Source organism: Gossypium hirsutum, chromosome A03 (assembly GCF_007990345.1).
Source record: "Gossypium hirsutum isolate 1008001.06 chromosome A03, Gossypium_hirsutum_v2.1, whole genome shotgun sequence".
Lineage (NCBI taxonomy): Eukaryota > Viridiplantae > Streptophyta > Magnoliopsida > Malvales > Malvaceae > Gossypium > Gossypium hirsutum.
Genome location: NC_053426.1, coordinates 48,148,125 through 48,167,010, shown reverse-complemented (window position 1 = coordinate 48,167,010; position 18,886 = coordinate 48,148,125). Strand labels below are relative to the sequence as shown.

Genomic DNA, 18,886 nt, shown 5'->3' with positions numbered 1-18,886 from the left:
TTACCTCAACCTGGACCAAGTCCTTCTAACCAACCTAAATGCCTCCAGAAAAACCAATATTTTTCAATCGATAAGAATGCTAGAACCCCAACTTAGCAATAATTTTATCTACTTTAGAACCACTAACCCTTATCTCTAGTAAGCTAACTATATTTGGCTTGTGCTCCATGGTATACTCTCAGAGAATACGAAGAAACTTGTCATTAGCACAGCCCTAACAATTCCAAGAAAAAATGGAAAAATCCATATTCATAATTAAATAAAGAAAATCGAACCTTATTGGCTTGATACCACCATATCTTCCAACTGCTCTTTAGAAACATCATTCGGATCATCTTCTTTAGTTTCTAGTTCCAATTGGGAGTTTATAAGCTCTACCATAGAGTCCATCGTGTCAGATAGTGACTCGTTTACTCCAGTTGCCTTAAAATGACTACTATGGCCCCGTAGTGCCCTATTTAACTTACTTCCTTTTTTGACATAAGTTGCTTTCACACTAGAACCTCACCCCTGAGAGCCAAACTCGCCATTTTTCAAAACTACTGAGGGGCCTTCATTAGTAGAGCACAAGTTATTTGGTTCCAAATTCTCTTTAAAAGAGATAGCCGAATGTATTTCGAGGTCAAGAATGCCTACATGCATTGAACTTACAACTGTACTGGTCCTTCAAAAGTTGGGGTAAAATGTGATATAGTAGTAGAATGAATTCCAACAGAATTATTTATTTCAACTACAGAGCTAAACTTAGCAAAGGAGTAATTGGGTATAGCTTTAAAAATATTGGTTGGTTTGACTTGTTTGAAGCTTGCTTGGGCCACAATAGCCTTGTTCGAAATATTTGAGCCTACCATAGCATTATTGGTAATGATCCAATTTGGAAAGTTGCTGACGTCACTGTATTCCCTTGGTTCATGTTACCCTCTTGCATTGGTTGCCTACATAGGCCTTTAAGGATTTCCCACATCCCCTAAGCCCATACTGTTATTATTGGTAGGTGAGCTAGTTCTTATACCAACTGACTCGACTTGTCTCCCTTGATCCATGCTCCTGCATTGACCAACTTCCTTCCTTAGTGGACTAGTGTCCTACGTTGCTTGCCAGTAGAATCTTCTAGATTCACGACCTCCATAATATCCTTTCTTTTAATACTGATCTCGAAATCTTCTTAATTTTCGAATCAATCTCACCAACCTTTCTATCCAAGGGGACCAAAGCATTAAAACGTGATATCATATTTTCCTCCTCTAGATTTTTAGCTCATTGCTTTTGGGAATCTCTTGTTTTTTGCCTTGATCTTCTCTCAACTAGTATCCAAGGTCTGTATGCCTCCTCCCCTTTTACTGTGCTGGATTTTGTCAACGATGTACCAGATGTTGTTGTTTTTTTCTAGCATGGGACATGACCATGACGGCGTTTGGACACAATTCCTTCACATAGCAGTATAATCCACAAAAATTCATACTCAATAAGTTGGGTTGTGCCATTAATAAAAACTTGATAGGTCAAAGGTTTGTCCAAATTAACATACACCGCCATATGAGCAAATCGACCCTTTGTTCTACTATTAGTGTTATAATCCAATTTAACAACCTTCCCCACCATGTCTTCAATTTCCTCAATTATCCTTCGCTTGTACATGTATCCCGAAAGACTCGATAGTCGAATCCAAGTAATCACAATACTTGGATAAAGTTGCAATGAACTGAAATCTATGGTCCAGGGTTGCATTGTCAAGTATTGCCCATACATGACCCAAGGTCCATGGGATAACACCTTCTCGTAATCCTCTTTGTTTTGAAACTTCGCCAAGAAATAGCCATTCTCGATATCCATCAGTTAAAATGACATGGAAGGCCGCCAGAGGCTATATGTCTTATTTTGGAAAGCAGCATACCTGATGTTCCGCCCCAACAGTTTAAGAACCATCATAGTATCCATATTTTTGACCAGGAGTTGATACACCCTATCCGAAAACTCAATCGAGGGGATCAGTCGACCTCGTGACATCCCCTTCCAAAATTTTGAAATAATCATTATCCTCAAGTCTAGCGGTTCTAGCCGACCTACTTGATCCAATAAGGCCTTTCCCATTAACTTATCTTTCCAAAATAGCATCGGTTCATGTGGCAATTCCACAACCATATCCATGTTAGCTTTTGCATTATTATCCTTAAATCGCACTTTTTTAATGTTTCGATTTTCAATAGAACGTGACTCATTGCCATCAGTGTCATAGAGAGAATTTGCCATTGAAGTTTAGCCTTTTGGCCAAAATGGATTTTTCATTGTAATATTTTAATCTAATAATTATATCATTAAAATATTAATTATATAAAATTATTTTAAATTTACCCGGATATATTAACATTATTAAGATTTAGAACGTGGAATACTCCAAAATAGTAATTTAATAGTTGCTGGGCCCATTTTGATTGCTAGCCAGCTGGTCTAGACTTTCAGGTTTCATGTCAAGTGGTTTTTATTAATTAATGAACAATCACCGAAGCCGAGCAAAGCAAAGCAAAGCGGAGAAAAAGTGTGTTCTGCAATGGCGGGCGTTATAGGATTCGTGGGGTTGGACCAGTTGAGCTTGGACATGGCTGCTTCGCTTCTTCGCGCTGGCTACAAAGTCCAAGCTTTTGAGGTTCCAAATCTTTCACTTTTTCCTTTTCAAGATATTGCCAGTTGACTATTGCTAAACTTAATTGATTTTTTAAATCTCAGTTTGGTTCTTGGTGAAAGCCTATTTGTAATCCAAATCGGAATATTTAGTTAATTCAGTTGCAGTGGCAGCTGTTCCTTAAGACTTCACATTTAAGAACTGGAATGATGTTTTGTTATTTAATCCATTTTGGAATTTTGATACAGATGGGTACTTGAAAATTTTATTGCATATTCAAGTGCTTAAATTCATGCTATACTAATAGTTTCAATAGGCAGAGCTGAAATTTGGCTAACATAAAGCTGCAATGTCAAAATTTTGTATCTTTGACATTCAATTCTAAGCTTCTCGGTACTTTGGGTGAATGTCGTATACGGAAATGCAACGCCACGGGAATATTCAATTTTTTCTAAGTTTCTTAATATGTATGGAGGGTTAGTCGTCCTAACCATCTAATTTAAAGTGTTAGATACCTATACTTCAAGAAAAGTGAAGACTTGGAGCAATAGAATTTGAGTTATTTTGTTTTTTTGCCTTACCGATTATCAAGTCAACTTTTGAGATTCCAAATATCATTGTTCATCTGGACAGTTAAGTTTATTTGACTTTAGTGTGTAGTCCTGTGTGGCTTTCTTTTGATGGTGAAGATTCGATTATTCCTCGATCATGGCTGACAATTCCTTTCATGCTCTTCTATTGTAGTTGTAGGATGATGATACTGAATTGTGAAAAACTACATCTACGAGTTTGCATTTGTAACCCAACCAGCTATATTATAAGCCGGATTTCATGAACTGAAAGTTTCTACTTTCTAGAAATAAGTTATCTACACTTCATCATATTAGCTTCAATGTTGTTAAATATACATGAGGAACCAATTGCAATATTATATTTCTATGAAACATTGCTCAAGGTCAATTGTGGAAGAATTTTACCCAACTTTTAACTGTAACATTTCAGCAATTAGCTACTACTTAAAGATATGCCTTCTTTATCATGAGTTTTGCAAGTACAGTATCTTCCTTTTCATAATTCTCTGCAGTTCATACATTTTTTACATTTTTTATTGCTCAACATCAGAACAACCTTGCGATTTGAAATTGATTTTGAGAGCTTTAATTTCTGTTGCGCTGCAACATTCTATATCTGCAGGTCCAAAATCTTTTGATGAACGAGTTTTTGAAGCTAGGGGGCACTGAATGCTTCAGCCTTAGGGAGGCAGGGAAAGGTAATATAATATTAAGCATTTCTTTTTGCTGTTATTGTTATTATTATGATTATTATTAAGGGTTTGGGGGGGGGATCATACGCAGCTTTTTGTACAAGGAGCTACTTGCATCTACATTTGAGCCAAACTTACAACTTTACAATAATGTTTGTGTTCAACTGTTTCAACCTGCATTTACAACTTTACAGTAAGTTAGTTTTCATTTTTCAATGAGGGAATTTCATGAGCCAAGTAATTGATCTTGATATATTTGAGGTGTAAAAAGAACAAAAATGTGCTTTCTTTTTGAAGAATGATAGACAAATGTATGTTCTCAACTAATTGGGAAATGAAATAATATAAAAAAAAATAATATTGTTTCCTTTGTAATGACTAAAAACTGAGGGTCTTGGGTAAGTAAAAATAATATATAAAATTAATGTTGGAAAGTAATGGCTAACAAGTGAGGGTCTTGGGTGGTGTGCTACTATAGAAGATGAGTTGTTTTATCTCAGAAAATTCTAATACCCAGACAATTCATTTCATAGCGGGTTGGCAATCTTCTAGTGCTAAGATAAGATGATGGCCATTGCCATTTAATTTCTGAGTAGAAAGAGGCCTCTGAATTGTTTATAAATGCTGTGTATTTCTGGCTGATATTCAGCAACAAAATGAAGGGTAAAACTGAAAATTGTACAATTATTATCAGCAAACCCATAGATGGGAGGTTTATAGTCGCATTGTGTCTTACATGCAAGACAGGAACCTTGATTACCATGTGAGGTTGCAATAATTTGTTTACTGACCTTTGCCAACTAAGGCGGTGCCATATCTGTTTCCGGAAATGTTAGAGACTAGAGATCCCAAAACAGTTTTCAGGGAAGACTGCTTGGACCTCTTGATCAGAATGAGCCCCGCCTTGGAGCTTGCTCTGATGTGACTGATACAGGGTGATATCCACTTATTTAGGAGGCATATGCAATTACACAAGGATATTTTGAAAAGACGTATTAGTTTGTGTGTTCCTGTTTTCAATTATTATCAATTTTCTTAAATCTTAAGAAAAAGTAAATAATCCCTCCAATTTTATTTAAACACTATATAATAAGTTGGTGGTCAACCCTCTGATCCTTTTTTCTTTCTTGATCTTATGCAGGTGTTGCTGCTTTAATTGTCTTAATATCTCACGTGGATCAAATAAACGATATAATTTTTGGTCATGATAGTGCTTTGAAAGGTCTTTATGTAGCTTCTTTGTTTTTATGTCAAAAATATTTTTTGCTCACACAGTTATTAGGTAGATTTTACATCTTTATGAATTTTTCAGGATTACAGAAAGATACAGTCATTATTCTTCATTCGACCGTATTGCCATCACACATCCAGAATTTGGAGAAGAATCTCAGAGGTAGTTGTGGTTTTAATATTTGTGGATTGATGTGATAACACATTCATAGGGAATAATATTTTCTGTTCTGCATTTGTTTCTCAAAAACACATGGTTGCCGATACCAGTATGCTGCTTCTTTGCTGTGCTTGATCAGAAACCAATGGAAGTATTCCAACATACATGTTCTAATAACAATGAATCTATGACCTCCAAATGTCTTCTTTTTTTTCCCTTCAATTGTAAAACAATTCCTAGTTATTTCAAGAGGCATAGGTCACCATTAGCTTGTTTTTATTTAGACTAAAATGGCTTGTTTGATCTCTAATTCCTTGAAGGAGAATCACATGATTTAATTTTGATGAAGCCCTTTCTTTCTCTGACATCATCTACTCTTAGAGTTTAAAGGTACTATGGTATGAGGACATTTTAGGATGTTTCACAATCAATTTGGTTTTTAGTTTCTTGTTTATTCAGCCTGAAGTAGTTGATCATCGATTTTAAATATTTCTCTGGTTTTCTCTTAATCTTACTTATTGGTCTATTTTCCCTTCTATCCTAGCTAATAAGCAGTTCTTTTCTTGGCCTTTCATTTCTGATAGAGGATGGACTGACAACTTCAGTAGTAGATGCATATGTCTTTAAGGCAACATCAGAGCTCTTAAATGGAAAAATTATGGTAATATTATATATAAGCCTTTATTTTCTTTCCCTTTTCTGGCTTAGCTCTAAAATTATTGGGCCAATGTCCGGGTTATATTTTGTTTACTTAGTTATCATTTTCTTTTCCCGTGTATCTTTTGGGAATTTGGAAGAAGGATATAGGAAAGGGTATACATCAATCTAGCCTTGGGATCCTATCACATGGGGAATTTTATTCTTGTTCTCTGCTGAAGTTCTAAATAATTTCTTTTAAAATGTTTTTAGGTTATCTCCTCAGGAAGGTCTGATGCCATTTCTAAGGCTTACCCTTTTCTCTCTGGTATTGTTCATTTTGCAAAGTAATTAGCTATAAATGAGTTCTATACCTGTATATTTATGCTCTTAAAATATGTTGATTATACATGTCTCTGAGCTTTTTTTCCTTTTTCTTTTTTATTGCAGCAATGTCTGAAAAGCTTTACACTTTTGAAGGCGAAACTGGAGCTGGAAGGTATTCTTTCATCTTGACCTGCTGTCCAAAGTTCTGCAAATTTTTCTATAAGATCAATGACATCAGTGACATGCTAATTAAGTTCCACAATATTTGACTGTTTCATCAATCTGTCACTTAAAAATGAAATTACTTTTAGAAACAGTAAATACTTTCTGTTGGTCTTCAAATTCCTAAATGTGCCTTTGGCTCCTAAGTTTCTTAGTTCCTGACTGTTTCAGCAAAACTAAATTGGTCACTGAGCTGCTTGAGGGCATTCATCTTATTGCTGCTGTAGAAGCTATATCACTTGGTGTTAAAGCTGGGATCCATCCATGGATAATCTATGACATCATTTCAAATGCTGCTGGAAATTCTTGGTGATTTATGCCTCTATTTACTCTTTATAAATGTTCTAGAATAGTTGATGGCTTATTATGTTTGCTTTGGGTTCTTGATGACTGCTTTCAGATTGAAAAAAGTTAAACCCCATATGGTGCATACCCTATACTAGCATATATCATACATAATATTAGAAATGAAAGATTTCTTATACTTGATTAATTGAGCTAAAATGGTTCCCTTGTTATGCTTAGAGGATATGTAGTAGGTAGGAAACTTTAAGGCTTGCATATAAGGCTTGGAAATGGTTATTGGAGCTATTTGTTTTTGTTGCTGGCTTAGTCTTTCCAGTGGCATGTAATTTACTCTTTTCTATAACTTAGTTGTACTAGAGCTGAAAGATCCTAAGGGAATCGTGACTTGTTCTATGATCTTTATTGTTGAGATAAGTATAGATTTAGGGTGTGCTTGGTGGGGTGAGAAAGTGAAATGATGGATAGAGGGTGTTAAGGTGGAAAGAAAATGGATTTTGAGAATGATTGGTAGGAAAGATTATCATTTTCCGAACCTATTAACAAAAACTGATCACTCCAAATTGGAGAGAAAGATGAAAGAAAATGAGCATTGTGTGGGTCAAGTATGTATAGTTACAAGATTATCCATAATTTTCTTAACTTTTATTTTATAAAAATCTTAACAATAAATGTGTTTTTTTTTCTTTCTAAATTTCCCCTTCATTTCATTTTTCAATCATACCTAGCAATTGGTGGAAAGAAACTTATTTTTTCCTTCCGATTTTCCATCTTTCCTACTAAAAACAGTATATAAGGAAAAATATGTATCTTCCTTTACATTTTTCTACCTTTCTATTATTCTATCCAGTCAACCAAGCAAAGCCTTATTTTTGGTTAGTCTAGTATAATAGAATATGAAGTGATTGCTTTAAGTTTTATATATTAGAGATGAATACTCTAATGTATTGAGGAAAAACTCTCTCAAAGTATGTATTTCTTAGAAATACATACAACTATGTATTTCTTAGAAATACATACAACTATATATACATGAAAATTGAATAAATTTAAGGAGAGAATATCTCTTAATTAGAATATCTAAAAATCAGTTGTAATCTCTAAAAATAATAATTAATGCTATCAAATAATCAAAAAATTCTCAACACTCCCTCTCAAATTGGTGCATAAATGTCTCGCATGCTTAGCTTGCAAAGAAGATTATGATAAGTCTTACAGTTGAGCCATTTAGTAATAATATCTGCCAACTGTTTTTCAGATGCTAGATAAGATAGACTTAAGGCACCATTGGCTACTTTTACCTTGATAAAATGACAATCTATTTCAATGTGCTTGGTTCTATCGTGTTGTACTGCATTTTGAGCTATGCTAATGGCCGTCTTGTTGTCATAGTATAGGTTGATCCATTTTCTTTCAACAACTTTAGGTTTTCCAATACCTTTTGCAGCCATAAAAGCTCGCAAACACCTTAAGCCATGGTCCTATATTCAGCCTCTGCACTTGGTTGAGCTTGTTTCTTACTCCTTCAAGTGACTAAGTTTCCTCCCATAAGAGTACAATAATTGTTGTAGACCTTTTGTCATCAAGAGAGCCAGCCCAATCTGTATCTGTAAATACTTCTCTTGATATGACTATTTTTTGAGAAAATAATATGTTTGCCCGGTGCAGGCTTCAAATAGCACAAAATTCGCAATACAGCTTGGTGAGAATCATGCATAAATTGGCTTATTAAACTAATCACATAGGCTATATCAGGTCGAGTATGAGCGAGATAAATCAAACGCCTGACGAGTCTTGGATATCTCCTTTTATCCACCGTTACGCCGATCCCTGCTTGTAACTTGTGGTTACTCTCAATAGGCGATTCGGCTGGTTAGCAACCTAACATGCCAGTCTCTGTCAGAAGATATAAGACATACTTTCTTTGGGAAATAAAAATTCCCTCTTTCGATCTGGCCACTTCTATTCCGAGGAAATATTGTAATTTCTCCAAGTCTTTGATTTCGAATTCTTGAGCCAATTGTTTCTTAAGTCGGACTATTTTTTCTTGTCATCTCTTGTCATAATTATGTCATCGACATAAACTATAAGGAGAGTAGTCTTACCCTTGTGATGCTTTATAAAGAGGGTATGATCAGCATTACTTTGTCAATAGCCAAACGACATCGTGACCTTACTAAATCTGTCAAACTAAGCTCTGGGAGATTGCTTTAGTCCATATAGGGCCTTTTTTAGTCTACATACCGTTCCTTGAGTATTTTTATCCTCGAATCTTGGAGGAATTTTCATATACACTTCTTCTTCCACGTTTCCATGTGAAAAAGGCATTCTTTACATCAAACTGTTGTAAGTCTCAGTTGAGACTTGCTGTACACGATAAAAGGATCTTAATCGTGTTCAATTTAGCAACTGGAGCAAATGTTTCTTGATAATCCACTCAATATGTCTAAGTCCTTGCGCTACTAATCTGGCTCTGAGTCTTTCAATTGAACCATAAGCCTTATAGTTGATAGTAAACACCCATTTGCAGCCAACCATTTTTTGCCCCTTAGGAGGATTAACCAGTTCCCACGTCTCATTTTTTGCTAAAGCTCTCATTTCCTCAATTATAGCCTTCTTCCATCTTGGACTGGTGATGACTTCTCTCCAATCTTGTGGAACAAACATAGAGAACAAAGATAAAGCAAAAGCTATATAGGATATGGATAAGGAATCATAAGAGACAAAGTCAGAGATAGGATGTAAGTGCAAGTTCTAATACTTTTTTGTTGGGCTATTAATAATTTCAAATCAGTAACAATCGGAGGTAAAGAAGACTCACCTGACAATGAAGAGTCAGGGTATAAAGTAGATTGTATGATGGCATCTTCTTTCTTGCCTTTTCTAGTGTATGTCCTTAAATCAGATCTATCCAACAATCGTCCACTAGTCTTCTCTTGAACCAAAGTCTTTGCTGGAACTAAATTCTCTCTCGAAAGAGTAACAGAATAAGGTACCATCTCTTTATTTTCAATAACATCCCATTGAAGAGAATGGTGTGATGAAGAAAAGTAGGGTTCATCCTCACAAAATGTTACATCCATACTTACATAATACTTTTTAGATGGCGGATGATAACATTTGTAACCCTTCTATGTAGGAGAGTATCCAACAAAAACATATTTGACTGCTTGAGGATCCAGTTTGCTTCCATGTCAAAGATGAATGAAGCAAATACAATCAAAGACCTTCGGTGAAACTGGGTAATTCGTCTTGCCCTGTAAGGTTTCTACGAGACTTTTAAAATTAAGGACCCGAAGAGGCATTCGATTAGCAAGATTCATCGCCTTAATAAGGCTTTGGGAGATTAATAGTGATCATAAGTGATCTAGCCACCTCCAAAAGATGTCAATTTTTTCTTTTGGCAACACCATTCTGAGCACTTGTACTTGAACAACTGGTCTGATGTAAAATCTCATATGATTCCAAATAATCATTAAAGTTATACTCGGTTTTATTATCAGTTCGCAAAATCTTAACCTTAGCATCAAACTAAGTAGTAATCAATTTATGAAAAGAATGAAAACACGAGAAAACATCACTTTTGGACTTTAATAAAAATACCCACGTCATCCGAGTGCAACCGTCAATAAAAGTAGCAAACCAACGATTTCTAGATAAAAAAGTAAGGCAAGTAGGGCCCCAAACATCCTAATGAATAATCTCAAAAGGAACAATACTTCTATTATTACGTAAAGTATAATTGTTTCTTGTATGCTTAGCAAACTTAGGCATCACAAACTAAAGAGTCTAATTGAGTTCTTGAAAATAAATTAGGAAACATCTTGGCTAGAACAATAAATGATAGATGTCCTAACCATTTATGCCACTGAATAATCTCCCGGTTGACATCTTTATTGTCTCCAAATAATGCTTGAGACATATTAGACGATCGGTTTAGAAGATATAAGCCATCACACAATCTACCACTGCCAATCGTAAGGTTAGCTGGGAATTTAGGGACATAGAGGACAGAGGATAAAGTGATATTTGGAGTACAAACAACAAAACCTGTTCTAGAGATGGAGGTAAGAGAGTTATCGTTTAGTCGCACACTATTTTTATATGGACAAGTAGTATAGTTAAATAAGCTTTTGTTTGACCTTTTTCATATGTTTATTCGCATCAAAAGCAATAATCCAAGAAGTAGATGGAGTATTTAAAACAGCACCTAAGTTCGCATGATTAGACTTGGCAATCGAGGTAGAGTCCAATTGAGACAAGATGCGTAGGAAGCACGAACCTTTAGTGTGCCGAGGCTTTCTACAGTACTCACACATCAAGTGATCCTTGACAGACTTACCAGTCGATGGACCATCCTGGTTAGCAATGAGGTCAACTTTCTCTAAAAGTGGATTATAGAGCATACCAACACGATGACTCTCCTCTTGTTGTACATAGGAGTATGTCACATGGAGAGAAGGGAACAGAGTCTTGCCAAGAACTTGAACTTATTGATCATCTCAGTATTCAACCCAGCCAAGAAAAAAAAACTCTTTTTCCACTATCTTCTGAAATTTTTTGGCATCCTTGGCACAATTCGCTTGTAAATGTTGATAATAATCAAGTTCCTGCCACAACCCACTTAATTTAGCAAAATATTGAGAAATCGTTAGCTCCCCTTGTTTTGTACCACGGACCTTATTATGAATCTATAAAATTTGCACATCATTCCCAACACAGGAGTAGGTGAGAGCAGTAGCATTTCAAATCTTTTTCGCAGTATCAAGTAACAAATAGGTTTTGAAAATATGAGGTTGCATAGTATGCCATAACAAGAGAATTCGTTGAATGCCACTGACTTAAAGGTTGAATCAGTTTAGGTTTCGACGATTTGTCGGTGATGTATCCCTGCAAGCCATGAGCCTTGACAAACAACAAGCAAGACCTTGACCAAATAAGGTAATTATGTTTATCAAGCTTCATAGGGCTAATTTGCAACGAGGGATTATCAGTTGGAATCACGAGCTTCTCGTTTATAGATATAATGCTAGAAAAAACAATTAAACCCCAAAAAATTTGCTTGCACAATTAGAATAACAAATCAAAAAAAAAAAACCAAATAGATCCCACAAAAAAAAAAACTTAGCCAAAACACACCACTACTTAGAGTAGAATGACTGAAAGAGAGCAGAGAGCACAGCGACGGCGTTGAAAAAAACATGGTGGCAATAGGTGGAGTCCAAGCACGGGTCTTTTAGTCACCGGGGTCCAGGGTTTTGACGGCGAGTGGATGTCGACTCCAATGGTAAAGGCAGTGAGAGAAAAAAATAGGGCTAGGGTGGAAAGTAACAAATTTGGGTTTCTAGGGTTTTTGGAAAAAAATTAAAATTAGAAAAAGATCCCAAAAAGTCGGATAAGAAATCTGATACCATGATGAAATTAGAGATGAATACTCTAATGTATTGAGGAAAAACTCTCTCAAAATATGTATTTCTTAGAAATATGTATAGTTATATATACATGAAAATTGAATAAATCTAAGGAAAGAATATCTCTTAATTAGAATCTCTAAAAATCACTTGTAATATCTAAAGATACTAATTAATGCTATCAAATAATCAAAAGATTCTCAACAATATATATTTCATAACAAGGTCACAATATCTAATGAAAGTTTAAATTACATTTGCTAGACATTTGTAACTTGACCTCATGCATCCTCAAGAGGAAATATACTCCTTTAATTAATGAATGTATGAATGTTAAGTACAAAATGAAAATTCATGCTTCTTATGTACTAGTAAAACTGCTAGGTTCTCCCAATCATTCTAGCCATTCTCTTTGAACTATGAAAGAAAAACTATTCCAGTTTATTAGGGTTTGATTAATAATTGTAGCATCACATGCACAAAGCCAAGAAGTTACTTTTTGTTTTCTTTGATTAGGGTTGCTTATCATGCTCAGTTGTCCTACTTTAGTTGGAGTAGATGCTTTTATGAAAACAAACGGTCTTTGTAAGAAAAGTAAACCACATGATTGTCCTTTCCTCATGTTACTAGTTCGGTTCCCTTTTCCTTTCTCATTAGTTTTCAAAAAACTAGAGCCAGTGCAGCAATGCCATTCATGATGATTCTTTAAATAATGAACTTGGACGGATTGCTGGAAATATCTTTTGGGATATTTTGCTTTAGTTTTAGTTGAATTTCATGCTTAGACTGAATAAATTATCACGAGTTGGAAAATGACGTTCAAAAAGCTAGACAGGTTTTAAGTTAATGTGTCGGACATGTGGAGTGCACTAAGGTGACGGAACATGTTCGACTACTCCAGATATTTTTCTGATGAAAATTACTCCAATTGCCAAGTGCTGCTGGCTGATAAAGTAGAAGTTATTTAATTTGAATATTGTAATGAAACCCCAAAAGCACCTTAGATGCACAATGAATACAGTGGGATACACGTCCCATTTCTTCTGTCAAATGTCACTATACAGCAGAAATTCACTTTCAAGGATGTTTCATTTATAATTATTACATTGAAATGAAATTAGATTTTCTTTTATATTTTGTTTTATTCTTTTGGGCTCATTCAAGTAGGAATATATTGATGAAAATTCTTAAATAGAGCCAGCAAAGAAATCAACAAGGTTGGACCTACATAACCAAGAATAAATCTGATTAACTCCGCCTAGAGTAAACAAACATAAAGCCTCATACAAATTCACTTAAAAGAATTTATGGTTTTGATGATAGTTATAACCCATATTATTTAGAGTATCTTTTAAAAAAATATTTTTTAACTTCAGAAAGGCACTTGTAGAAAAAGGGATCAACATTTTTTTAGCCACTATTTAGCCTATATTAGGTTGTAATATGGTTCTACTTAAAAGAGGAAAAAAAAATTAGATTTATCTTCAGCACTTCATGTTATATTATTCGTAGCTTTTATGTTCTCGTGTGGTGCATTTGAAACTGTTTCCAAAGGTCTGTTTCCCTGACTACCATCCTCAGCTTGTATTTTATTTTTCACTACCTATTTCCTTGAGTTTAAGTGAATCTATCAATTATCATGCCCCTTTAATATGGGGACAAAAACTCCACATCAAGTCAGTGTATGCTGGCTAGGACATGGTTTTGTACTTAGGATTTACTTATTTTCTTTTGGTAGTATATGTAACTTGAAAATGCTAGGTTTACCATACAAGTTTCTAGAACAATGACGAAATGGATGGTAATTTCTTGGAGCCTTGTCTTAGGTGGTTTATTAGCATACATCTTTTTTATGCTTTCCCTGATGAACGAATTCAAATAAACCATATGCTTGGAAGGTTTAATTGAGTTTTAATCTAACTTTGTTTCCTATTCCCCATTCCCCACCTTGTTTTTTTCCCTGGGGGTGGGTGGGATGTTGTTACCATGTATGCAGGGTTTTCAAGAATTATATCCCACAGCTTCTGAGTGGCAATGTCAAATATAATTTCTTGAATCCTTTTAATCATAAATTGGTAAGTTTAACTACAATGACAAGTATTTCCTTTTTATTGTTTCGTTGAGCTGGCTTATGAAGACTGTACTGCCTTGACTTTTTCGAAGTATTTTCTGCAGACTTATATTTTTTTGCTAATTTTTTAGAATTTAAACTATAGCCTTAAGGTAATACTTCCTACTTAGAAGTAACTAAAATTTGTAACTGTTAGCTATCTGGAAGATGCTACTTTTGTGTGCATCATAATTATAATGGTTAATAACAAGTACCATAATAATCTTTGCTCTGTGTTAGTAAATGTTTAATTTGTAAACTAATATGTCTACTAATATGTTTCTGGATAGGCATATTCCTCTATAGTACATTAGCTTGTTCATGTTTCATTCCAATCTTATTAATCTCTTTTTCCCTCCTAAATTCAAGGGTATTGTTTTGGATATGGCCAAATTGCTTACTTTTCCTCTTCCACTTTTGGCAAGTGCTCATCAACAATTGGCTCTTGGTACTAATCTACTAGATTCTTTTCAATCTAAGTCCATTGGTTTTGGTTCAGAGCAACTTTTATTTCTTAGCTACCTAATATATTTCCTTTTTCAGGGTCTTCACTTGGTCATGGAGATGATAATACCCCATTGGGTCAGGTTGATACTTGTAATTTTATTAATGGAACTTTCAGGCACATAGAACCCAACTTTAAATTAAACATTAAGATTCCTTTGCTTGAAGGGGGAAAGATGGAGATGTTTCTCTAATCTAAAACTTACTTTTCTCTATATGATTGATCAACAGGTTTGGGACCAAGTATTTGGAGTGAATACTGCTGATGCTGCCAATGCTGAACGCTACAACCCAGAGGAACTTGCAACTCAAATCACAGTCAAATCAAAAACTGTGAACCGAGTTGGTTTTATTGGTCTTGGTGCAATGGGATTTGGAATGGCAACTTACCTTGTGAAGTCAAATTTCTGTGTTGTTGGTTATGATGTAAGTGCTAACCACTGCTTGTTTGACAATGTGTTCTTTACTTGATGCCTTGGGTTATTTTCCCGCCTTGTCTTCTTAAGCATCCGACCTGAAACCAGTTGGCAATGGGTTAAGGTGTCCAACGAATATAAAACCACAAGAAACCAAACTTGATAACAACATTTAACATGTCTCAATGTGTTAATTTCTGCGTTGAGCACTTTACATGAAATATGAGTTACAACCATGCTTGATTAGTGAACACCAATATTTGGATGTATTCTAGTTGACAATAAGGAACTTTACAAGTTGAACGAGTGGGGGACGTAAGTCAAATTAGATTTCACTTTCTTTTGTAGAATAAAGTAGTTTTACACTGAGCCTCAGTTGAAGTTTTACATATCATTAGTTGAATGTGTTATTCCACATTGGTTAAGTATTAGATCCTGTGGGTTTATATTAAAGTTGGGCCCCTCTTCCTATTACTAGTTGGTTTTAGGTTTGATGCTATGATGGTAATAAAGCCTAGGGTTTGTTATGTTGGTATTCTTGCCTAATCCCATATGAGGTTGACAACTCCTAGTGAGGTTGTCCATGTGTAGGCCTTGTGAACTACAGTGTGGGGGAGTGTTAAGTGGTGTTATCCCACATATGTTAAGTATTAGGTATTCTATGGTTTATATAAAAGTTGCACCCATCTACCTATTACCATTTGGTTTTAGGTTGGATGCTTAACAAAGTGCAATTTTAAATTCCTAAAGATAAATGGCTCCAACTGAACTTTTACCTTAAATACCTTTTTATGGCTTTCTTGATGGAGTGAGAGGGTCATAACCATCTAGAGTCAATATAAAATGTTTTTATTAACTTAGGAGAATGAAGTTCAAATTATAGGATGTTTTGTTTGTCTTCTAAGCTGCACAGATTTTTGGAAAACTTCATTAGATTTGTTGGTAATTTCATGATTTTACTAGTTGGAAAAGTGATATTCTTCTCATACTGTCTTCTACATTGCCTGAAAATCTGCATGTCACATGCTCACTTTCTGTTTTATGCCTACATATTAAATAAATCCATGGTATCCTTCTTGGAATTTTAGTTAGATGTTATTTGTGATCAAGAGATTAAGTTTAAAGTTTAACTATGAGAAATTAAGTTTAAAGTTTAACTATGTTCCTGAATTTCAATTGGATGGTAGGTGTACAAACCTACACTAACTCGATTTGAAAGAGCTGGCGGCCTGATTGGAAGCTCTCCGGAAGATGTATCTAAAGGTAATTTCTGAACTGTTCAATGACCTGCCAGTCCAAGTTAGTTAAGAAATAACAAACTTTTGAAGCTTTTTATATGATTGAAATTTATTTCATGGTTTTGAGAGAAATTAGCAGTTTACATTTTTGTGGTCCTCTTAAGATTAGACACTTGGAAACATTGGGGAGTCTAACACATGAGCTTACACAAGCTTGTTTCTTAATAGTGCAAGACATAAAGTTCTCATATGCCTTTTGTCTTCCATGACATTCACATTAGTTTTGAAATCAAATCTTTCTTTTCATTATTTTAAAAAAAAATAGGGCATATTATTTAAATTCATCTTTGATTGTTTTTATTCATTACTCTTTTAACTAACTTGTTTGTTGACCAATGGGAATATAATTCTACTAAAGATTGTTGAATAATGAACTATTTTCGAATACACTACAAAATAATTGAACAACTTTGCACCCTTTTATGAAAAAGGATATAAGGACATCGTCAAATGCCTACCTCCGAAGGTGCTCTAGTATTGTAGATGGCTTACTTGCAAGCTAAAATTACCAATTCCATTATAATCTTGATTTGAGCTGTTCAGATTTAACAATTAATGATATCTATCAGAATAGAAGGCTGAAATTTTGTTTCTATAGCTCTCTAGATTTGCTATAGATGGTCATGTAACTTAAAACAGAAGTAACACTTTGTACAAGCAATGCCGTCGGGAAATTGAATTTAGCATGACACTCAAACAAGGATCTCTTTTTTCTAACCTGGAAATTCTTTTACTAAAATAGGAAGCAAGCCATTTGTAAATACTTATGTGTGCTCTGTTATGGTCTTTTTGTGGATGGTAACACTCAAACTCTTTCAAGTTGGAAGAGTATGCCAACATTTGGATATAAAGGAATCAAGGTAGCAAAAATAAGTCTTTTGGAGGCTTAAGTGACTAACTGGCAATAACATGATCCTTGGAGTGCTTATTAACAAGGTGCTGAAATATAATGCAATACAGGGTTATCTTGAAGGGAAACGAAGACTTGAGCCTTTGAAGAAGTGTTGTAGATATTTCAGGTCTAGTACACCATTATGAAAGTTTTCAAGAGAACATTTAATAAAACTGTTCTATTATTATTAACTAAAGAACTGAACTTAAATAAAGAAAAGAGTCCTAATCCAAATTGGGAAAGTAATTCCCTTATTCTAATAAACTACTAAAAGATAACATAAAATATTTCTAGAATATGAATAAAACTTATCTACCTAAATAAATTTAAAAACATACATATTTCAACACCCTCCCTCAAGTTGGTGCATATATATCAATTATGTCCAACTTGCTTACAAGAAAATCAAAATTTGTCTTAGAGAGCCTTTTGGTGAGTATGTCAGCAATTTGTTGTTTTGAAGGAACAACCGGCATGCACACTTGGTCTTCTTCAATCTTCTCCTTGATAAAGTGTCTATCAATCTCAACATGTTTAGTTCTGTCATGCTGGACTGGATTGTGAGCAATACTAATGATAGCTTTGCTATCACAGTACAACTTCATTAGCTAAGTTATTGGTTTCTTCAACTCTTTCATGATTCTTTTTAATCACATTATTTCACAAATTCCTTGAGCCATTGATCTAAACTCAGCCTCTGCACTACTTCTTGCTACAATACTTTGTTTTTTGCTTCGCCAAGTCACAAGGTTTTCCCAAACAAATGTACAGTATCCTGATGTAGATTTTCTATCTGTTATTGAGCCTGCCCAATCTGCATCTGTATAAAGCTTCAATCCCTCTTTGTTTGGATCTATTCAAGAATAAGCCCTTTTCAGGTGAACTCTTCAAGTATCTTAGAATTCAAAACACTGCTTCTTCATGTCCCTCCATTGGAGAGTGCTTAAATTGACTCACTAAGCTCACTGCAAAAGCTATGTCTAGCCTTATATGTGATAAGTAAATTAACTTACCAACTAATCTTTGGTACTGCCCTTTATCAACTAATCGATCTTTTTTATTTCCGAATTTTACATTTGGATCAATTGGTGTGTTAGCTGGGCGGCAATCATTCATCCCAGCCTCTTTTAAAAGATCAATCACTTATTTTTTCTGAGAGACCACAATACCCTTCTTTGATCGAGCAACTTCCATTCCGAGAAAGTATTTCAAAGGACCCAAGTCTTTGATCTCAAACTCCAATGTTAGATGCTCTTTGAGACGCCTTATTTCATCCACGTCATCTCCTGTAAGAATGATATCATCGACATTAACTATAATAATTGCTATTCTACCTCTTTGTGAGTGTGGATAGAACATTGTGTGATTAGCTTACCCTTGCGAATAACCTTATTTTTTTAACAACTTGAGTGAACCGTTCAAACCAAACTCGAGGAGACTGCTTTAGACCATACAAAGATTTCCTAAATTTATGTACTCGAGTTCCAAATTTT

At 34.7% G+C, this 18,886-nt stretch overlaps 1 non-coding gene across 1 annotated transcript in view; it reads left to right on the top strand.

The window, feature by feature from the left end:
- The first annotated feature begins 2,442 nt into the window (after positions 1-2,442).
- The window catches only part of LOC107887181 (uncharacterized), a 49,408-nt gene continuing 32,964 nt past the window's right edge, over positions 2,443-18,886 (top strand). The window contains exons 1-13 of the transcript XR_005920350.1: positions 2,443-2,644; positions 3,815-3,890; positions 5,026-5,106; positions 5,197-5,277; positions 5,859-5,935; positions 6,184-6,238; positions 6,361-6,409; positions 6,631-6,768; positions 14,170-14,248; positions 14,653-14,731; positions 14,827-14,870; positions 15,019-15,213; positions 16,391-16,466. This is a non-coding gene — a transcript (uncharacterized protein). The remainder of the gene's footprint in view (positions 2,645-3,814; positions 3,891-5,025; positions 5,107-5,196; positions 5,278-5,858; positions 5,936-6,183; positions 6,239-6,360; positions 6,410-6,630; positions 6,769-14,169; positions 14,249-14,652; positions 14,732-14,826; positions 14,871-15,018; positions 15,214-16,390; positions 16,467-18,886) is intronic.